Source organism: Amblyomma americanum, chromosome 1 (genome assembly GCF_052857255.1).
Source record: "Amblyomma americanum isolate KBUSLIRL-KWMA chromosome 1, ASM5285725v1, whole genome shotgun sequence".
Taxonomy (NCBI): Eukaryota; Metazoa; Arthropoda; class Arachnida; order Ixodida; family Ixodidae; genus Amblyomma; species Amblyomma americanum.
The window spans coordinates 146,612,301-146,634,712 of NC_135497.1; the positions used below are offsets into that span (position 1 = coordinate 146,612,301).

General features: G+C 51.4%; 1 long non-coding RNA gene across 1 annotated transcript in view; it reads left to right on the top strand.

Annotated features, from left to right (window-relative positions):
• LOC144113847 (uncharacterized) overlaps window positions 1–22,412 on the top strand; it is a 48,503-nt gene that overhangs the window by 16,863 nt on the left and 9,228 nt on the right. The window lies entirely within an intron of this gene.

Genomic DNA, 22,412 nt, shown 5'->3' on the forward strand with positions numbered 1-22,412 from the left:
GCCAAACTCCTAACTTCATTATGTGGAAAGTAAAGGGCTGATGCCTGATTTTGCGTCCGCAAATACTGCGTAAACCAGACTCGGCCCTTTCTGCTATTCGGAGCGCATGCAAACAAGGTGGTGCAATGGTCCGATGCGCTCTTCGGTCCGCTGTCCAAATCCAGCGTTCGCGGATGAACCGTTTAGTTGCAAAGAGCAAGGAGCCTAATCCTACGAGAACATTAGGGAAGACCGCACGGTCTTCCCTCAACCCCGCACCGGTGCCATCACTAAAGACGCTGAACACACATCCTGTCCAAACAAATTTCGTACCAACACTTTCTTCGCGCCACTAATTCTCTGCAGAAGCTTCGAGTGGCGTGACGTATAGCTGACCGCCCCAACTGTCCGCGGATATTGGTAGACGCAGAAAAAGTAATATACACGTGCACTGATGCCATCGCCGCTCCCTGTTTCGCACACCCTTCCTCCTGGAGCGCTTGGCTTCATTAGGATTCGGAGGACAATCAAGTGGCAGTGGCTGAGCAGGCGCTCGGAGCTTTGTCCTCCGGTTTTGTTCTATGGATGCTTTTAGTCATGGCATTCGTTCGTCTTCGCTGGGGCCCGTTGTGGCTAACCTGCCCGAAGAATGGAAGGCAAGCACCTGCACCCGTGCACACCTGCTCTTCCCCCCCCCCCCCCTTCCTTTTCCTTCCTTCCCTCCTTGTCGACAAGCACGTACTCGTAGCTGTGTAGCGCACGAAACGACGTTTTCAGCACTCCGGTGACGCATTAGCGCCTCCTGCGCAGTGACAGGGGTGGGGCAGGGCGGGGACACTACGCACGCGCAGGAGTCGCCCGGTATGCTAAAAACAATGACCTGCCTGACGAAGTTCCCTTGTACAGGGCACCCTTGAGTGGCACTGTATTGCATTGTTTATTGAAAAAGTAGTTCAGGTGTGAGGTACATAAGTTAATTAGTACAGAAGCAGGCCCAGCTGTTATTAAATGTATATATGACGCATGATAAAAAAAAATATTGTAGATAGAAACTGCATGGTGGAAAACAGGTGCAGTGGGAATTAATAATCGTGACAAAAAATTTGATTAAGCAGCTGATACGGCGTTGTATCGATTAAACGGAGACAACTCCGTACGCATATGTTCAATCGTGAGGCTGGCCAAAAAAAAAAAAAATCGCTAGAGTCCTTGGGTGCAAAACCCGATCACAGAAGCCAGTTGCTGTTTATTCAGAACAGATCACACCTGCGAATGGACTCAGTTAACCTTGGCGCCTTTTTCGGTAAACCAGTGTCAAGGCCGGGCGACCGTATGCAACCGGCGCCACCGAGACAAAGGAACCGAGGAGCCGAATGAAAAGGACTGCGCGAACAATGAGGGCGACCGAGAGGCCGCCTGTACGGTCGCTTCCGAGAACCCTTCTCGGCCGCCACCGGCTGTGTCTCCTGTCGGGCTCCATTCTTCCGCTGTGGCCACTGCGCTCAGCCTTCTGCGACAGACGAGCCGCTCGAAAGGAATGCTCGCCTTGAAAACTTGGCCCTTGGATTGAAGTCGCGCGTTTTCAACGGCGGACAACGACAGCGCCAACAAAACGAACAGAAGTTATCCGTTGTCCGATGCCCAGGCTTCCTCGAGGAGTATTTTCGGTTTTCGATCAACTTTATACTCGATGGTTATTGATCGAAACTTTTTTATTTCCTGGAGGCGCCGGATAACGGTGAGTTGTCAGCGCACGGAGTGTCGAGAGGAAAACTGCCTCTCCTGTCTCATCGCCGAGAGCACCTCATTCGTGATCTCTGGCGTATACTGCACCCTCCGTAGAACTCGTAATCGGCTTCCAACTGGTCCGCCTAGAAACGTTAGGCAGACTGTATTAGGTGGTCGCTGTTTTAGCATGACTAAAGGAGAAAGTTTGTGCTTGTTGAATGGCTCTGATACGGTAACTTGCGATCAACACGCTATGGACAAGAAAAAGTTCCCTATTCCTTGTCGTTTGTGTTTTTCGCGCCAATGCCTGTCGGAGCCTTTCTCAGGAAAGGGGGGGGGGGGGGTGAGGCCCTATGCTAGAAGTCTTTGCTACGGCTTTATGTCTGCCCAACGTCGTTGAGAAGCTGAATGAAATTTGATTTGGGTTTGATGTCAAAGTTGCCTGGTTAATTTTAATTGTTTGCACACCTCGAAATGCAGAATACCATAACTATAGCGTGAGACGACACGGACGAACCTTGGAATGGCTGCTTATATGTGTTCATTGATTTAGTGCCGGCCACGTGAGACTGAAAGTGGACTGCCGTGCGCGCCGACTCGTCAGGCGCGAAGCACAGTCGTGGCATCGGCAGCCTTTTCTCTGCTCCTGGCGGGGAGGCCCTCCGTCGGGAGTCCCCTCCTAGCCTGTCGAACGAGTGACGAGTCGCGCTGGATGTGCTCGTACGTACGTACGTATATGCGTGCGTGTGTGCGCGCGCGTGCATGGCAGGCAGGCGGGTTGCACGGCGCTCGACTTGGCCGGTTTTTATTTAGTCTTTCGTTTCTCGCGGTTACTCTTTTTTCCAGGGAGGAATGCCGTGGCCCCTCTATTGTCTCAGTGACGCGGCCTTAAACGCGGCCAGACAAATGGGCGTCTGCTCAATCATTCTCAATGCCGTGAAACGCACCCGTATGCAGTCAGTACGTGTCTGAAGGCGAGTGTCGTCAGACCGCAGTCACCCCTGCGGGCCCCGACTGCGGAGCACCTCACTACGCCACCCTGCGGCCACGCTGCGCGCACGCACGCGTGGCGTGCTGCCAACGCCCGCGGATGCTCGCCGCCGCTGCTGACAGCGCGAGCGGCTGTTGCTACGTCTCTGTACGCGTGAGGTCCATTCGTGATTGGCAGGCACCTTTAAACTGACTCTCAGTATTGGTCAGCGTGCTGTCCAATTACGATGCATCTATACCTTTCAGGGCGTCGGGGTGATCACGAACATCGCACGGAATGTGGGTCGTCACGAACCAGCCTTGCCTGCAGCGCTTTAGTCGCATCACGTTCTACGAGGCGTCGTAAAGAAAGCTTTCTAGGGTCACGCCTATGACAACAAGTGGGCGCACGAGTGGCCAATCCGAGCGCAAAGCGGGATGAAATGAAAGGAGAGGCCGCAGCTGAGCAAATGCCGTTCACGTGGTCGCCTGCGAACACTCCGTCGTCCGCGGGCGGTTCCCCGTAAAAGGTCGTTGCCGCGTCATCTTTCGAAGCGCACAGATTTCGCCCTTTGTCTTCGGAGTGGCCCCTCAGGGAAAAGCTACCCTATTTTTTTTTTCCCGCGTCATCAGTAACCAACGTCCTAAGGTCAGTTAATTAGTTTCAACGTGTGACCTTCGTCCAAAAACTCATTGCGGGAGCTTGGCAACCCGCGAAAATAGACAGATTCGCTTTGTGCGGTTTCGAGCAAGCTTGCACTGTGGCTAGTTTCTGTCTTGATCGCCTTGTTGTGGGAGATACGGCAGCATGTGTTGTGCATGCGGCAGAGTAAGCTTTTTCTACCTTTTCCTTTTTGTGCCTCAACTCGTTGAGCCTTGCAGCGTTTCCGCATGCCGCACTTAACTCTCTCCGTTACAGTGCTGACACGAACACAACAGCCAGCAGCAAAGCGCCCGTGAGCAGTGCACTCGAGGGCAGACCGTTTAATGTTTGCGCAGATGGCTGCATGCCTGCTATTTACAGCTGCGGCATCGCTTCGTCTGGCACGTTTTCCGGCAACGCATCAGCGCTGCGGCCACCAAATCAGGCGCCGCCAGTTCAGAAACGCGTCCGTTCAAGCAGAAGGTATGCATACGCGTCACAAGTGTCTTTCGATTTCCGCTTTGCAGTGCATGAAAATCGCTCGGCAGCCTAACCGGCGCCTGTACAGGCGAACGCTCCCGTGTGCACAACGGATACGTTCGCTGCATAGGCGAAACATCTCGCACGTAAGCTCTTTTTGTTGCGTCTCTCGTTGGCTGCGGTCGTTTCGTCGCCAGTTGTAATTGGCCAGCTCTCTGACGCGAGTCAAGTTCTGTGAATGCGGCCCCGCGGGTTCCATGCACCGTTTCAGCTGACGCGTATCGGAGTTTGCTTCGAATGGAGAGCATTCGGGTTGGCGGCCCATTACACCTGTCGAGAGCAGACGGGTCACAGCGTTAGCTTCGAACCGTTGCCCTTTTCAGCGTCGTCGTGTTTTTTGCACGGTGAGAAATACTACGCGAAGCACGGATTTCTCGTGTGTCTGCCAGAAAGAGGAGACATATATGGCCGTAGAGAGAGAGAGACACACAAACAATTTATTGATCTCTTCAGTTTTCGGGGCTGGTACTACCAAGTCCGGGAGGATTCGCTGATTTGATTGCATGCATATTTCGACAGTAAATTTGGCGTTCTAACCGCGTGCTTGGTGCCGGGTTTCTGTTTTCAAAAATGGGAACTTGTATGTGCAAGTAACAAGCCTTGCGGTTAAAATCCTAAAGCAGTTTAGTCGTTAGCATGGCAGAAAAGATGATGCAGGAGGTTTTCTTTCGTTTGTTAGCAATAAAGAAGCAGAACGCTCCTAACACATGCCTGACGGCTGCCGCCAGAAATCCCGTCCCCATCGGTCGCTTTTATCGGGAAAAGTAAGGTGCGTGCTTTTATTTACTTATTTGTTTATTTACTTGAGGTTGTGCAGAGAGGAAACGTTTGGCAAGAGTTTGTTGCGTACCATGAGAGCGTACACTATAGTAAGATATAACTTAAAAACACAACGGCAGTTGGTAACACTGGGCCACGTACCGCGGCGTCCTGAATTACTCCGCTAGCCAATGACAACAGGAAATGAAATCAGCTTTTTAATGTTTGAGTTTGTTAAGCAAGCCAGGTATCAAAATTCTGGAGCTTACAATTTTTCTTGTGATTAGAATGTTGTTCAGGTAACAAGAAAAGTTTTAACAACGGGCTACTTTTCGTGTGAGTGTGTGGAGGAATCCTGTGCAGTGGTCCTGAATGCGGGCGGGGCTTCACTGCAGACTCAAGTTGTATCCGACTATGGAGGCAGGAGAGACAAGTCTGGGGACACCCGCTGAACGCTTTGACAACTCCTCTTCGCCGGCGGGCGGCGGACGCCACCGCGGGGACGCCACCGCGCTCGGTGGCGTCGCGGACGATGTCAAGTTCGGCCTCGCGCGCACTGTTGTGGGCGCGTGAATCAGCGGCGCGTGCGCCCCGGCTCGGCACAAAGGCGCCTTCTCGGAAAGAGGCGCGATTCATCTGGTTTCCGGCCAGCCGCTCTCCCGCACGATCTGGCGGCGCGCGAGCTGCCCTCTCGCCAAGGGCGCTCGCTGGCCACGCGCCATCCGAGCGCCGCTGACCGCACTGACAAGCGCGGCCACTCGCCTTCTGTGGCGCTGTCAACAAACGGGCTGCAACAAAGAGCCACTAACTAAACGCGGAGGACTTTGTCCTGGCTGGGCGCTGACGCAAAGGATTAAAGGGCTCTTCCTCGGGTTGCTTTCTGCGCCAACGTGCGAATGAGGCCCGCTGGGAGCGAGCCGCCAAGGACGACCCTCTCTGGCGGGCCTGGGGCGCGCATGCGCCGAGGGCCTCTGGCGAGGGTGCCACCGAGGCCGCGTTTCGCCTGCGGGGCAGGCCGGGCAGTGGCTCGCACGTTCACGTGCTTGCCCGGTTGTTTGGGAGCGAAAGATGCAGACGACTGCGGGGCTTTGCCAGCACCCCTTGCGAGGGAGCATAACCAGCACCCGTTTAACTTTATTATTCCTATGCGGTGCGCAGCAAGCGAGTGTGGCAGTGAATGGGAGCATTCATTCGCGCAGAGGATCTCGCAAATAAAGCCTTCGTGGGAGGCAGACTGACCAGCTCGCCAGAGCTGCCTCCTTGGACGCCCTCTCTGCAGGCAGCCAGAGCGGCGCGAAAACGCCACGCGAAACCGGGGTCGACGTGCGCGGGTGGAACCTTATCCTCAGGCCTGCGATAACACTGCGCCCCGCTGTAAACAGGGGGCTCAACTCTCCTGCCGTCCGAACGCGCCACCACGAAATCAGACGCAGCTGCTTTTACGGGGGTGTCTGGGGCACAGAACGCACTGAGGTCGTGGGGGATCTTACCTTCATCTTGAAGCTGTCAGCTTCTGCAAAAGGGACTCGATTGGCGAGGCTAGCTCGTGCAAAAGAAATGAGTCACAGACAACGTCCACATTCTTTGCGAGCGAAAAAAAGTCAACTAATGAACGAACGAACAAAGAACTGACAGGACGGTTACCACTGCGCTACGGAAGATCCAGCGACAGCTGTTAAGGCATTGGTCGACTGATTGATTGAAAGACCTTTATTTTGAGTGGAAGGCGCAAGGCCACTGTGGGGGGAAAAGTACAGTTTGTGATACGTTGAGGTAGAGAATATAACTGCTATTTCATATCTGCGTAGTTCTAAAGGGCTCTCTTTAGCTTACCCCACATACTCGCAAGTCCTGCGCTCTCGGCGCGCTTCGCAGCAGCTGCCGCAGGTGGACCTGTGCTGCACTCCTCCCTTCCACGGTATAACCACCCTCCCGATTACGCATTCGCTCTCGCCATACCCTCCTCCTTCCATGGTAGCCACCCTCAGGATGGCTCCGGTGGTATAGCCGCCCACCGTTTACGTATTCCTCCATTCACGCCATACCCTCCTCCTTCAATGGTATCCATCCTCTGAGTGGTGCCCATGGCAACGCACCCACCGCTTACGCCGACCACTACGACGACGCGAAACCCAGGAACGGGCGCCTAACAGCTGTCGCTGTAAAAAGTGAGCGAATGGACGGACGGGGACGGGAGGTTGCTTGAAAAGGCTCCTACAACAGCTTTTTGCGTGTTCGCGCCCCGAAGGAACAGCTGTGCGCTCAAATCCCTTTGCTCGTCTTTACAAATTAGCTGTGGTGTTAGGTGCTAGTGCTGATTTAATAAACAAAAAAGGAAGGAAAAGATTGCTGCCTGCCCCTGACCTGCGGCCAGCGGAAATGAAGGGACATCGAGTAGGCGGGAAGGTTTAATAAAAGAGGGGAGCGATAGGGAGAAAGGACAGGGTCTGGAGGGTGATATAAAAACACTGAAAATGGCGCCGCGGCCGCTATTCTCTTGCCCTAAGACGGGCTAACACGGCCGGCGGGCGGGCACCTTCGAACTTTTCAAACCCGAATGACCCGGTAAGCTTGCCTTGCATCGCGAAGCACAGCTCTATCGTTCTTCTGGCGGGAGTTGCCACAGCCTGTTGACGCTGTCTTGCTTAGATATTGGAGTTCTTTTTGTGTAGATCCGAGCGGATCGTTAATGAACACGCAGGTTCTGGTGTTTGTGGCACTTGGGCGGCGTCGCCTGTGGTAATACAGTCTGTACATTTTTGGTTAGTTTGTCACCGTTTCGCCTGACCAGCACCTCATAGTACAACAGAGCAAGCCGTGCGCAAGTTTGCCTTTTTCGTCGGAAAAGTTGATCATGTCAGCTCCCTCGTATGTAAGTCTTAAAAAGTTCGTTCTATCACTATGAAGTTCTCACAAGAACCTCGCATTTCGGCTGTGAGCAGGGACTTAGGACACTTTTTTGCCGCCCGAGTGACCGGACAAGGATTCCTTCTCATTAATTACGTCAATCATGACGGTACAGTCTAACCGAAATATGTAGAACTCGAAAGGGGTCGCGAATAGTTCGATACGTATAAAAGATGGCTATAGTTGAACTTATCTGTAGGCAAGGAGCAATGACTCATTGCACCCCCGTTAGTCACGCGCTATTTGCAGTGACGCGCCGACCGCCGGCGTGCTGGCAGCGCATCGCTCACTAGGCGCTGTTACTAGGCCAAACATGCTTCGCATCGAAGCAGCAGCTTATGGTACTTAAATCTGCAACTAGCCAGCCTATCATAAGATGTCTAATGCTGTTGCCAGTGCACTGTAAACAAATCAATTGCTCATTAAAACTAAGCTGCAGTTAGTTAGTTTCCACAACGCCTTTGGCAGTGAAGCAGCCAGACGAGGGCCACCTCTAGGCTTTAGTTATGTTGGCTTCACCGCGTGACAGCGATGTGACGCGGAAAAAAAGAATACGAGGGAGCCTCAAGCACACCCTACGCTCACCTCGTCACGCGGTTTCCCAGCACTAGTGACATAAGTAACCTTGGCCGACCTGTCCCCGCGCGAAAAGTGATCGAATGGCGCCATTAGGAGAAACCCCAATTGCAGGGGCGCTGCGCGCAGTTCGATATATCGAATGCCCGGCAAAATGGGAGTATGGGAGATTGCGAGGCTTTCCTGTACTTTTCAAAGGATTTTCAGGGGCATAATGTGTGTGTTCGATGTAGCCAATGCTTACAGATGTCCGGGTTCGATGTATCCGGGCTCGACTGTACTTGAACGTTTTCGCTCGCTGTAGGTAGCGGTTAAACTTCGCCCTGGCACGCCTATACTCAACTGCAAAGCTATTCGCGTCTAACGCTCAGCCGCGTCAACGCAGTCAGGTTGCGGGGCAAAAATGATGGACGCGAAGTATTTTGACAAGTTGAGGAGAACCAAGACTATTGACGGTCACTTATCGCCTTCAGCAGAATTACCTGCTTTCGTCCACAGCTTTTTCCGCGTTTTAGAGCATGAACGAGAAGAGTGAGTGTTATGACCCTTGAGGCAATCTTGCGCTGCTGAAACCAAAAACACCACGTTTGCGCGTCCTGTACCCTGGAGGGCGTTCTGTTGCCTTTCTATTATGCTCAAACGCAGCCTTGCGGACAACACGTGAGCGAAGCGCGCCTATACTATCTCTACACGGGCGAGGAGCTTCGAGCTAGTCAGCGTCACGTGACGTCTTACTCACATTTAGTTAAGAACGCGTTATCATTAAAGCATTGTGCGAATATTCGAAATTTTCGAATAGCGAATCGAATATCCTTTCATTCGATTCGCTGAACGAATAAAATAGTGTATTTTCAAAATTATTCGAAACGAATCGAATCCGTTGTGTAGTTTTCGAGTAATTGGCGCTGAGTTCGACGGCTATTGAGAGACAGGTCCCCACTCCAACGCCGCACAGCATGCTGCCGCGGGATCGCATCAAGGAGGGTTCAGCGCCGCGCCGCGGTCCACTCGTGATGCTGCGTTGATGGTGCTCAGGCATATGTGGCCTCAAAGGATGGGTGACGCGACCCGGTTCGTCCACGTTTCGCAGAGCCTGGCATCATGCCCCGACGTCGGAGGCCACGGCTCATGAATCTTGTGTCCTGAGGTCTGGCGCTTGGCTGTCGTCGTCAGCAGCAAAAGGCAACTTCCCAGTGCGTCCGACATAACGGCCACGCAGTGAATATACTCTTGACGTTCCGTGACACCTAGCGGAGATCAGTGTCGCTTCTTTCGACAGCTAATGCAGCTTTAACGCCACTACTTAGAGCGTCGCCGCTGACACCTAGCGGAGGTCAGTGTCGCATCTTTCGACAGCTAATACAACTTTAACGCCACTGCTCAGAGCGTCGCCGCTAGCGCTTCGCTGTTTCGCCTGAATATTCGTTTTGCACGAATATTCGCACAAGTAGCGAACAACCACAGATATATTGAACTCGTATTCCATTCGGTTCTCTCATTATTCGATTCGTATTTGATTCGGTTTCGAAAAAGTGCTGTCCGCACACACCTACGCTTAGGGCATATAAATTGCTTTGTCACAAATTGATTTTCGGGCCAGAAATGGCCCGATTATCAATGATTAAAGACGTCATATTCGCGCACGTTGAATGTCTGCGCGTAAAAGAAAGAAAAAAAAAGGCGCAACTGAAACGACGACTCAGTACTCGCAGAACAGTCCTCTGTGAAACTGGCAGTCCCGGCGCGTCGGGTCAGCCTGAGCGCGCGACAACCAGCGAAACAGGTCGCTCGAGTTACTCGAGCGTGAAAACACCTTCCGCGGTGGCGGCGGGCTTCCGACGGCTGCAGAGTACGGTTGACTCACTGCTCTGTGGGTGGCACTGCGTCGGGTGCGTTACGGTTGGCGCTCGCATTTCGGTGTATTGTGTTTGAACCCTCCGCATGCGAGCAGCGACGGTCGCACGGGAAGCGATGCACTCTTACGCGCTCTAAACGCGAGCATTTTGCTGGACGTTGCGCCGTGTGGGACAGACGCGGCGATTGTGCTGGTGACGATATGTGTGCTTTCTCCGTTTGTTGACGAGCGGGCACAAAGTGCTTTTGCGTCATATAGCCAAAAACATGAAGACAAACGCAGGAAAAGAAAAAAATATAAAAATTCTGTAATAGAACCCATTTGTTACATATATTTCGTCGTAGGCAATTTCAGACGAAGAACCCGCCCCGGTGGCTTGGTGGTTTTGGCGTTCGGCTGCTGATCCCAAGGTCGCGGGTTCGAAGGTCGCGGCGGCTGAATTTCGACGGAGGCGGAATACAGAGACGCCCGTATGTATGCTGTGCGACGTCAGCGCACGTTAAAGAACCCCAGGCGGTCTGAATTACTCCGGAGCTCTCCACTTCGGTGTCATCCCTGGCAGTTCATGTATCGCTTTTCGGGACGTTTAAGCCCCTACAATTTAAGGTACGAGACGGAGTGAAAGCTCGAAGCTCCATTCATGGCCAGTGAACCTATTGAAAAACACAGCAGCAGCGACGAATTCACTCCGCTTGGCACATATATACGCACCGCGAAGCATGCCATTCTTTAGCGTAAGCTATTTGCTTATGTCTGTAATCAATATATACTAAAACTGCGTACACTTTGTCGAAGCCGATGTGCGATGCATATCCATCGAAAATCCTCAGCGCGGAAACATTTCCAGCACTGTAGCAGTATGCTCAACAATTGAGCTGTTCTCGCAACACGTTGCTAAGATTTTGCTTTAAAACTTGCTTTAAAGCGACAGGGCGAACTTGTGCTTTCTCCTCGCGGCGGTTCAATAAAACTTTCCCTCACGATACCAACGTTTACGCGCCGAGTTTTGAGAGACGCTGTGCTCGTTTTGTGTCTCCGAGATCGCCTTCCCGATAAGTGAGACAAGTTCCAATCTAACCTCTGGCTGCAGTGCTTGGCCTGGTTATACTCTCTTTTGGGGACATTTGTCAACCACTTCACCTGAGAAATCAAGCGCGACGTGTAGTCTGAGAGAAAATTAGCGCCCACAGTTTGTATGCAGGTGGCCGGCGGCACTCGTACGGCTTTTGAAAAGTGGCAGTGCTGGTGAATTTCTCCCGAAAGGAGGATAGCTGTATTGGAAGCTGCGGTTCGCCAAATTCTTTTAAGCACCAGACTGAGGCTGTCCAGGACTTTCCTTGCGCTTCTAGCTATTGGAGACTGTTGCTTATCTAACAGTACCCGAATGGCATGAACCAGTGACGTCAGCGTCACCACGACTTGCCGGTCTTCGTCTGTGAGCTCATCTGCAGCAGAGCATGAGGCTTATCTTAGTCAGTGCTTCACCGCACGATGATGATGACGCCAAGCTCGATGATGTTTGGTCAAGCTGAGATTCTGCTTGAGTGTTGTATAGTCTGCAATTACGAGCCAGTTGGCAGCTGATATTTGGTTCGGTGGTAAGGCTTCAAGTTCTGGACAAAATACTGGCGAGTGACCAAAATCGAGAGCTTGTATTGTCCGCAGTACACTGCTCCAACCTTCAATAAGGATCCCATGAAGAAAAAATGTGTATAAGCGAACCGTTATGCAATGTACACATTGCCTTTGCCTCTGTTTCTTTGTTTAGTTTGGTGACAAACGTTTTCCACCTCATCTGAAGGTCCATGCACTTGGAAAAACTCGAAACGGCTTTACCATACCTGGCGGGTTTAGAGGTTCGACCCTTCAACGACCCATCGCAGGGGGTTAGGTCAAATATCCTTTTCCCATGCATTTCACCCCTGGGAAGCTGAGCATCAGGTGGGGGAAACCGTGCACCCACTAGAAAACCGGTGTGTGCCCAGCGGCAGTGGTCACCGACCCCCGCACCTTCCGCATCCGAGTCGCCAGCTCAAACCACTAGGCAACCGCTGCTGTCAAATATGCATGCATACGTATATGGTCTTGACTGTCTAACATGCCATTCGTTAGGTCATCACGACTTGAGCGTGCGATTTGTATAATAAAAATATGTCCAGTGGTTTTCATAACCAATTGCTTTTGCTCGTTTCTGTATGGACGAAGAAACCTTGTTCTGTTATTGTGACTCCGTCAAGGGTGTTGCTCTGTACATGTGTGGACTTCCATTCTTAAAACTATCACTGGTGGTTTCAGCGAACCACCCACATGTGTTGGTGAAGTGGAACATCCGAGATTACGTTTATATATATATATATATATACATATATATATATATATATATATATATATATATATATATATATATATATATATATATATATATATATATATATATATATATATATATATATATATATATATATATATATATATATAGCACGTTAAAGGCCAAATATCCTCTAGGATTTGGCCTCCGTCGAAATGCGGCCGCCGCGGCCGGGATCGAGCCCGTGTCTTTCGGGCCAGCATCCGAGCACCATAACCACTGAGCCACCGCGGCGCCTCGACAGCCATGGCCGGCCTGTGTACGACGCGCTCTTTTTTCTTTTCTTTGTTGCTGTTGCCCCTCTCCTCGGGCAAGGAGCGTCCGCTAAGCTTCGGCGTTGGCTGCCAACAAAGCGCTGCCGCCTCATTTAGGTACGCATGTCGCGATCGCTGCAGCTTCGTCCAGGAAGCACCTTTCTCGCGAAGGCCGACAGAGCGAACAACGCCCGACCGACTAGCGGCGTGCGCCGACCGCGGGAATCACGCAAGAGCACACAACGAGATTGCCCTCCCCGAGACGGGAAACGCCGCCACCCTCGACTCCGCAGAATGCCAATGATCCCGACTTGCCCCACTACTGGCCCGGGCAGGCAAAGCGCGCGCTGGCGAAACGCGCGTCGGCGCACGGACGCGTGACGCTGGGCGGGACCGATTGTGCTCGCGCCCAAGGGCCGTGCTTGCGTTTCCGCCGAATGTGCGGGCCGCGGGGATGCCCAAGTATCAGGCAGCACGTGTGTTCCCCACGAGCACGCAAAACGGGAACTGTCGCGGCGCGATGTCAGCGCTATTGGTATTTTTCTTCCCGGAGGAAGGGGCCATCTGGCCCCGATGCGGCCACTTGTGCCTGCAAGGTCGCCCTAGGCGTCTGCGCTCCGGGCGTCTTGAGCGATCGACTCATTCTTCGCAATTACCGCCGCGAGCGCGCCGAGGGCCCCCCGGCGGGGGAGAGGCCATCTGCGGGCCGACCGCAGCGCGTCGCGGTTGGGGGCGATGTTTTCGGAAGCCCCGACGAGAAACACCGAAACCCAGCGCTAGGAGAGGAGGTTCGCGGGGAGAGAGAGAGCTCATTCACTCTGAATTGCGTGGCCGGCACGGTACGGAAGCTCAAGCTTTTGCACTACCGGACCCAAAGGGCCTCCGCCATTACGTATTATCGCGCGCACCACCAGAAGAACGTTTCAACGCAGACAGTGCGTGCGGTCCGTCGTTGTTCGTTAGGGTAGCACCAATTCCCCAAAATATGGATGTAAACCTGCACAAAGAGCGACGAGAGGCTAGGGCACAGTATGTGCAACAGAACCTAGCCAACAAAGAAAGCATTACGTACACGGATGCGGCTGCATACGGAAGAACTAGAAGACAACATAACAGAAATAGAGCGGTTGCAACGGCAATTAATCATGAGCTCAAATAAATAGCCAGCGCAACTATCAGGGATGGCACGATTGAGGAGGCCGAAGAGGCTGCCATTGACCTAGCGGCGGCAGAGGGCTACCGTGCTCAAAGGTCCCTAATAATTCTAACAGACTCGCAAACAGCGTGCAGAAACTACATGAATGGCAAAATAGAGGGACAGCGCTCCACATCCTAAAGACAGCCAAATTACCGCCGAAGGAAAAACAATTGCAACACATAATAATGTGGGTACAGGGACACACAGGAATCGCGGGGAATGCCGAGGCGGATAGGAGAGCTCGAGAGCTTACAAACCGAGCCTCCAACCAAACCAGCCTCGAGCAGCCTGACGCGGAACCAGTGCCCTTAGGATACTCAGAAATTCTGAATTACTTTAAGGGGGTCAGGATTAGATATCCCCCACCTCACAAAAATCTCCACCAGCAGGAAGCGGTCTATTGGAGACAGCTACAAACGGGAACTTTCCCGAATCTAAACATACTAAGCAAGATCCACCCAGGGCTATATAGCAGCAAATGCCCGTGGTGCGACGACAAAACCACAATAATTCACATAACGTATTGTGAAAAGAGGACAAATGCGGCTGCAATAAACAGAATCCCGAGTGCGAAGCAGTGGGAGAGGATGCTTTCCAGCGAGGATCCGGCGGTCCAGGCAGGACTCGTCCGGAAAGCCTACCTGGCGGCAAGACTCAGTGGGTCCCTGGACTAGGGGCTCCAACCATGCCACAAGAGCCAGAGACCACATCAAAAGATGTGAAGAGTGCCTCTACACCGAGACCCACCGATATATTTCTATGATTAAAGTTATTACTACTACTGTTCGTTCACTCCTTTCGCAGACAGGCTACTCCCCTCCGCCCCCTCGCTCACACACGCAGATAGAAAGCCATTACCAGTTTGTCGTCGTGTCAGGAGGCTGGCCAGCTCAGAGATGTGTGGCTTGCGAGATGTGTTCGCTTCTAAATACAGGCTGTCGCATGCACGGCTTCTTCCTTTCGCTTTATGTGTGCCTCTCTTGTGGTTGCGGTGTTCTCCAACCGATAGTAACATCACGTGCTGCTCCACCAGCACTGTACACATTCTGCGGTCGGTTAGTTGCCCGACGGAACAGTGCCCCGCTTCAGTTTCTTTTTTTTTTTACGCTAACGTGTTAGCAGCCAGCGATCTGCACATGATGACGATGATGGTTTTGCAGGACGTACTAAGTGCGCTTTTACCTACGCAAACTGGCTGTAAACGTCGTCGTCATGTTTGAGGCTGGGGTGCGGTGCGTGCGCTCAGTACCGCTACTCAGGAACTATAGTTCCTGTTTATATATATATATATATATATATATATATATATATATATATATATATATATATATATATATATATATATATATATATATATATATATATATATATATATATGCAGGGTGTCCTAGCTAATGCGAACCGCCAAGGGTATGGAGAAAATTGTTACAGGCTGCGGGAAGGAAAGCGGTAAGGGCTCGGAAGTTGTGACGTCAGCATAGTGGTTTCCGGTTTGCTTTGGCTAGCTCTAATTTTTTTTTTCTCAAATGACTGATTCCTGCTGCGTAATTATATGCTCTGTTGGCCAGCGTTGTGCACATCTGCAGCTGGCGTCAGCAACTCAAGGGACCAATTTTTCAAAGCCGTTTGCGCGCAGGAAACTGCTCTTGACTGCATGGCTCGCGCCCGTGGCCTCGGCACCCCCACGTCTGCCCGTCAATTTCATTTCCACACCTAAGGCAATCAATTTCATTTCCACACCTAGGGCAAATTTAACAGGCCCATTTTCATTACCGCACTCGTCTAATCAACCAGTTGAAATCGATTGAATGACATTTAAACCACTCGAGAAGTTCCAATTAGAAAGTCGCTGAATGTCAGAACGAGTCACAGATGACGGAACTCCTGAACACGTAGCCTTGTTATCAACCCGTGTGCGCCATGCCAGCCGCCCTTACGGGAGCGCCGTGTCGGGTGTGACAAGCTGGAAATGCGCGCTCCGGCCGCTTGCAATTCGTGCACTTTGTTCAGAGAATTCGAAATAAAGCTGCCGCCACGAAAATTACATAATTCGCGGCCCCCTTTGGCACTCTTCAATCTTTCTAAGACTTTTTGATATCCCTGTAAAATTTCTGCATCCCCTAAATGTAGTCAGCATGAAATTCTAAGCTTTAAATATGACGAGTGCAATTTTGTCTACAGTTAATTAGATTAAGCGCAAAATTATGAAGTACTCCTGCTTTCTTGATTTCATTTCCGCAGCATGCACCACTTTTTTTTTTAACGACCGCACCGGACACCCCGCATAACGCGTCACAATCGCTACACCTTGTGTCGCAGCCACAAAATGCCCTTGTAAGTACATAATGCGCCATTTCGCGCGGCTCTCTCTCTCTCTCTCTCTCTCTCTCTCTCTCTGTCGGCTTAGCCGACGGGCCGTGTGCACAGGTGTATGTACACAAGCGAGTCCTCGTGGCTGCGACCGGGTCCTTTGTGCGGCTCCGCTGCGTCCCAGCGTGTCCTGTTCGCCAATCGTGCGGGTCACCTCCACGTCTCGTATTTATTTCTCGGAAAACCTGTCTCGAAAACAAGGCGATGTTACGAAGACGTATGTCGGGATGACACGATGAGACCATCAAGCGAACAATGCACAGCGGCAGCTCTCCGTAAAATACCACGGGTCGTATACTTCGAGTGCGCGAGCGGCGTTCAACAAAATATCAGCCATGGGCGTGTTTTGTAACGACTTGCGACGCAGTCTGGTGGCCTAAACCCGGGAGAAGAAGACATCGGCGATGGTAAACAAACAGATGAACCAACATAAATAAGTCGTTTCTTTTTTTCTTTCCTTTCTCTCTTTCGTACGACGCAATAGCCGATTATTTCTGCGCGATAACACTTTGTTTCGATGTGCAGCGCGTACCGCGAAGCACGGCATTGTGTGCTGCTCGGCGTGACTGTCTTTTTTTTTTTGTCTTCTCTCCCGGAACGTGAGGGTTTGACGCAGTTGGTGGGCTCGGCGCCGTCGTTTAACGTCGGACTGGCGTGCCTGCTCGTACGCATGGCGCTGCAGTGCGCCGAGTGCGCGCGCTGACCGAAGCTGGAGGGCGCCGCAAACAAGCGCCTGTCGCTGATAAAAAGCGCCGAAAGGCGAAGGCTCGTCGCTTCGGTCGTGATAACAACGCGGCTGCATCGCGCGCCCTTTGCGCAACTTGCTTTTCCAGGCTGTCTACGCGGCATTGTACTCGACGCGCCTGGGAGATTTGACTGCACCGACTTCTGCTTCCGGTTTTCAGGCGGGGATGCAGGCAACATACGCTTCGATACCGGTGTACTTCTTTACTGCAGACATGGCATGGAATGCAAGAAGGGCACGAATTTGAGGATATTTGAAGTTTATCTGTGTCCTTGCGCGTGTTCGTTTACAGGGTCTACGAAAAAAATGTACGGCTATGGTGGTGATGATGTAAAGTTGACTTCAGAGCGCTTCGTCAGCCGATAAAAATCAGCAGCCGAACCGTGCTGGCCGCGTGCAGCCTGACCACGAGCTGCAAGAGCGGTAGGTGAGACACTCCTCGCACGCGCTTTTTTGCGCACTCCGTGCAGTCGCCTCGTGTCGCCAGGGTGCGTGGTCATCGCGTCAGCCCCCCCGAGCGACGTGGGGAAGTGGTCGCTTTCAACTGCATCGCAATGCGCGTGAGGCATACATATGCTTCCGCGGGAGCAAACTGGAGTGGCGACGGGCTTCGGGGGACAGCACAATAGGAACAACGCTTTCCGCAATAGATTCTGACCTGTTTCGCAACAGGCTTCGACAAAAGATGCGCAGACAACAGAATGGAACAAAAGGTCAGGATGAGCTTCTCGGTCAAAAACGGCGAGAAATGTAATGCCGCGCTTGCGGCATCCCCGGCAGGAAAGAAGAGCCGCATCTCGGCAGTTCTCAGAAGCGAGTCTTTTTTTTTTTTCTCGCCTGATCGCTTTCTGGCGAAACCCTGGCTGGCACTGAGGGAGACTGGAAGAAAGCGCCGGCAAGGTGTGCGTTCAGATTACCGCCGACCGGAGTGCACGCGCACCGCACCGCACGTGCAAGTCCCGGCGAATCAACGCGCACTCGCGAGGCCAGTAAGTGGATGAGATTAAGAAAACGGTCGTCCTTGAGAAGAGCGGCCCGAAAGCGGGCTCTGCGGGGATTGAGAACTTGAGAATCTGTCCTCGTAATCCCTTTTCTCATCAACCCGATGGCGCACCGGGCTTCGCCGTCAAAGCCGCTTTGGGAACGCCTCCAGTTCGAATGGGAACACGACTCCCTGGCGCGGGACGGAAGCCAAAATGGGCAATTCGAAACGCGCGCAACTCGATCCCTTTTGCCGCTTGCGCAACGCGGATTTCGGGAGTCCAGGGTCACGCTTGCTGCCACGTGGCCGCGGTGTGCGCTCCTTGCGTAAGCGCCGCCGATGGTCGGCCATGGCTGCCGGGGTGACGGAGAGTCTAGCTCTACTTCGCGGTCACACTCCCGCGCACGAGCTCGGGGCTAAAGCGCGGGTGCGCCGCGACTGCGCCGTCTTCGGTCGCGAACGAGAGGCGAGCGGCTGCGCGGATCGCAGGCGGCGAAGCGTGCCTTGTAAACGGGAGTCCTGCTGGGCAGCGGATGCTCGGTTCCAGTGCGGGCTCGGTGACGGCACTCTCGACCTCGCGTCGAACAGGCAACGGTTCAGATCCTGTTCAGCTGGTTTCAACTTACGGTGGCCCAGAGTGGTCGGGAAAGTAGTCTCGAGTGCGCGTGCTATTTGCATTGGGTGCCCATTGAACGCTGGTTAAAAAGGAACCTTCCTGTTCCTTAGGCTAGGCTGTAAGCCTTTGGTAGTCTTGCAGTTCATTACTTCCCTTCTTTGCCACTGGTCAGAGCCGATGAGTGACGGGGTTTGCCAGCCATGACGTCATTGGCGTTGGCTGCCAATCATGAAGGGCAGAAAAGAAAAAAATGTGGAAAATGACCGCTCCTAAATTCTGCCCTGTTTTCGTAGTTTGCGAAGGGAGTGAAAGAGTGATATGGATGACGCTAAATTGGAAACAATCGCGTGGTGTGCATTCTGCGTCATCCTTGTGTAGAGCGCCCGGGCGGCGCGCTTTCCTGCATAAAACGTTGGCACCTCGTCGCATCTTCTAGATTTTAGCGGCAATGCTTGCGTAGAAGTACAGCTATACAGATGTGTAAACAAGGTGGGCACGAGCGCTTCTCCCGGAAACCATGGGCTGCTTTCTAATTAAAATTTTTATCGCGATGCGCACACCCCTCAAGCGCTTTGCACAAGAGTGGCGCAGACTGTGCTTCACTTGTCGAGGTGTTCGTTTGACGTGTGGTACCCGCGTGCTTCTCAAAAAAAAAAAAAAGCTGCTGCTGGTTTAGCATTGCTTACCACGAAAAACTGTGCGAAACCAGGTTTTTGCAGCTGGACACCAACGCCACGTGTGCACCTGAAAGCGCGATTGAAAGCGCGTTTAATGCCTTTCCTTTCGTGACTTGCTCAGAGATGGAGGTTGACGAAGGCGACGACTTGCAGTGCACAGCACTAGAGTATGTTGCTGTTTATCACGAGGCGCGCGTGATCGGCTTCCGGCGATAGCCTATAGGGCTCTCGTGCAGTGGCCAGCGAAGCTGACCTGTTCGCTCCTGCGCGGGCTCGAATCCCAGTCGCGGCAATATTTATTTCATTTTTCCAGGTTGGCCGAGTGTCACCCTCATTCAACGTCTCGTTTATTTTTCGCCATTTCTCGCATCACGTGACTCTAACTTCAGAGGCTTCACCGCGCACCGGCATTTTCCAGGTTAGAGGGCCAATATAGTGTTTTCGCACTAAAAAGTAATAAAAAGAAAACTCTATGCTAGGAGAAAATGCGCCGTCTGTCGGTTTTCACGCTGCCAGTGTCTCTCCTTGAAGCACGTAGTATGTTGCCGCGCCGGTCGGCGCGCAACAACGGAGCAGCTGGGGCCATCGCAATCGGCATCGAATGCCGGCCGTCGAACGCGACGCGGAAGTCGGCGTTGAGCGCCAGTCTCTGAGCCTCGGGATACGCGGAAAGAAGGTGGCCGTCAAGGATCGTCCTTGCGCTGACGTCATGGCGGAACGCAGACGTCATCGAAGCGGCCGAAACTGAAATGTCGAAGCTCAAGGTGAACGAAGCGAAAATGTCACAGCTGAAGTTGACAGACGAGGCGGAAGGCGATGCGAGATTTATTGTGTGTTTCTTGCTAAGTGTTTGTACGCGGATAATGATTGCCTTTGCCGCCCTTAGCAGCTCTGCCTATAGCGGTGATAATTCCTACTTGTATCTACAATTTCCAGAGACTCACTTCCGAACGCATTTTGGCAAACATTGCGCATGGGCGACTGGTTGGCTCTGAACCGCTCGAAGGGAGAGCCACTGGTGCTAGCCGGGCAGATTATTCGACGGGTAATACGCAGTAGCCCAATTAACCTAGCTGTTAATGCGTGTATACAGGCGGCTTTGGCGCTTTGCACCATCGAGCACGGCATGCGTGGCACCGGTGTAGGAAGAAAGGAAGACAGCATTGAGGAGATTCGGTGCATTGTGCCTGGTCGTTAATCTCAGGCCTTTAGCGGACGTTGCGCTAGCGACAAGTACCATTCACAACACCCGTCTCACTATTCCGAAAACATAATTTCCCGTTGGTAATAATTCGACGCGCACTTCCGTCCACGATCAAGTGCGCACAGCCCTCCGTGTCTCGTGCTTCACGTGGCGGCTAAGCACGATCGTTCCTTATGGGGTAGTCTTTCTCACTCTCCGCCTCTCTTTCGTAGCACATGCTAAACTTTCCAGGACAAAGTTCCTGATCGTGGCAGGCAATCGTATTTCCAACAACACAGGCCCTGAACGCGATGGCAGCCGACTCCTCGCGGGGAAGAGTTTCCAAACGGTTGTATCGGTTTGCTGGCCCTATATAGTGCTTCGTGGACGAGGGACATGATCGTCCTGCACGAAAATAACCGCGCATTGACAGTCGACATTATCGTCGAACTTTATGATCGTCACAGAGTTGTCGTTTCTGCCAATGGCGCAAATTCCAAGGCGACTGACAATTGCCGTTTGTGCATGAGCTGCTACCCAAAGAAGTCGCATGGGCCGCGAATGCAATGCAGAGGCCCCAATAGGTGGCCTCGTTTGCACGCACACGTTCCTGTGTCTCTCGACGCTTCACACTGCGCTACGTGCAGCCTTGCTTTGAGTGCACGGGAAAGCACTCATAGCCGCACTGCCCGTGTCTCGGCGGTGCGTGTGTCTGTGTGAAACCTCTGAGTAGCAAGTGTGACCGGGTCAGTGGACACCTCGATCGCGCTGTGAGCAGGCTCCCTGGGCCAGTGGACACCTCATTCGCTCTTTGAGGTACGTGGCGATGTTGTCCACGTGAAAAAAAAAAAAGTGTTTTACGCGCTTATACATATATATAGTAATAAGAGTGTTGGCGGTCGTCAAAAAACAGGCGAATTATCTAAACTAGCTAAGCGATTAACTAAATTCGAATAGTTAACTTTTAACCGTTACCAATAGGCACCTGATTGCAATTAGAAATTTGTAGCCGGCCGTTAGTATAATAGCCATACCAGTTTTTGGAATTTCGAAAACGCCATTACTCTCGCCTCTGTGGCGCGACAAAATTTGGCCATTTCGAGTAGTTACGACCACTGGAGGGGTTGCTTTGCCTGCATACTTTTCGAAAGTGCATGTGTATTATTAGCATGTAGTAGCCAAATTTATAATTACAATCAGGTGCCTATTGGTAATAGTTAAAAAGCTAACTATTAGAATTTATTTAATCACTCAACTAGCAAAGATGATTCGCCTGTTTTTTGACGTCCGCCAACGCTGGCATTACTATGGCGGGAAAACCTTCTGTTTACGCCGAAAACCCTATTTTGCGGCATGGTTGTTTTTTCTGCTGCTTGATAAGTAATTTTCTTTAAGCGCGATAGATTAATCGAAGTATTATTATCCCACTGATCAGCACTACACATTTAAAAAATAAATAAATAAAAAATAAACATTCCCTTATGCACCTTGCTTTCAGTGACTGTTGGCTCCCTTCATAATAAGTTTATATATATATATATATATATATATATATATATATATATATATATATATATATATATATATATATATATATATATATATATATATATATATATATATATATATATATATATATATATATAAAAACATGTCACCGAAAGCAAGGTGCACAGGGGAATGTTTCTATTTTTTATTTGATTACTAGTTCCAATCAATTGGTTAAATGAAAATTATAAAGCAGCAGAAAAAAAACAACCATGCCGCCGGTTGGATCCGAACCTGCTGCTTTATAAGTAATTTTCTTTAAACCAATTGATTGGCACTACTAATTAAATAAAAAATAGAAACATTCCCCTGTGCATCTGGTTTCGGTGACTGTTGGCTTCCTTTATATGTTTGTCAATTCGAGCCCCTCATTTCATTTGCCTTGTCTGCTAATATATATATATATATATATATATATATATATATATATATATATATATATATATATATATATATATATATATATATATATATATATATATATATATATATCACTGATAGCGAACCAGAATATT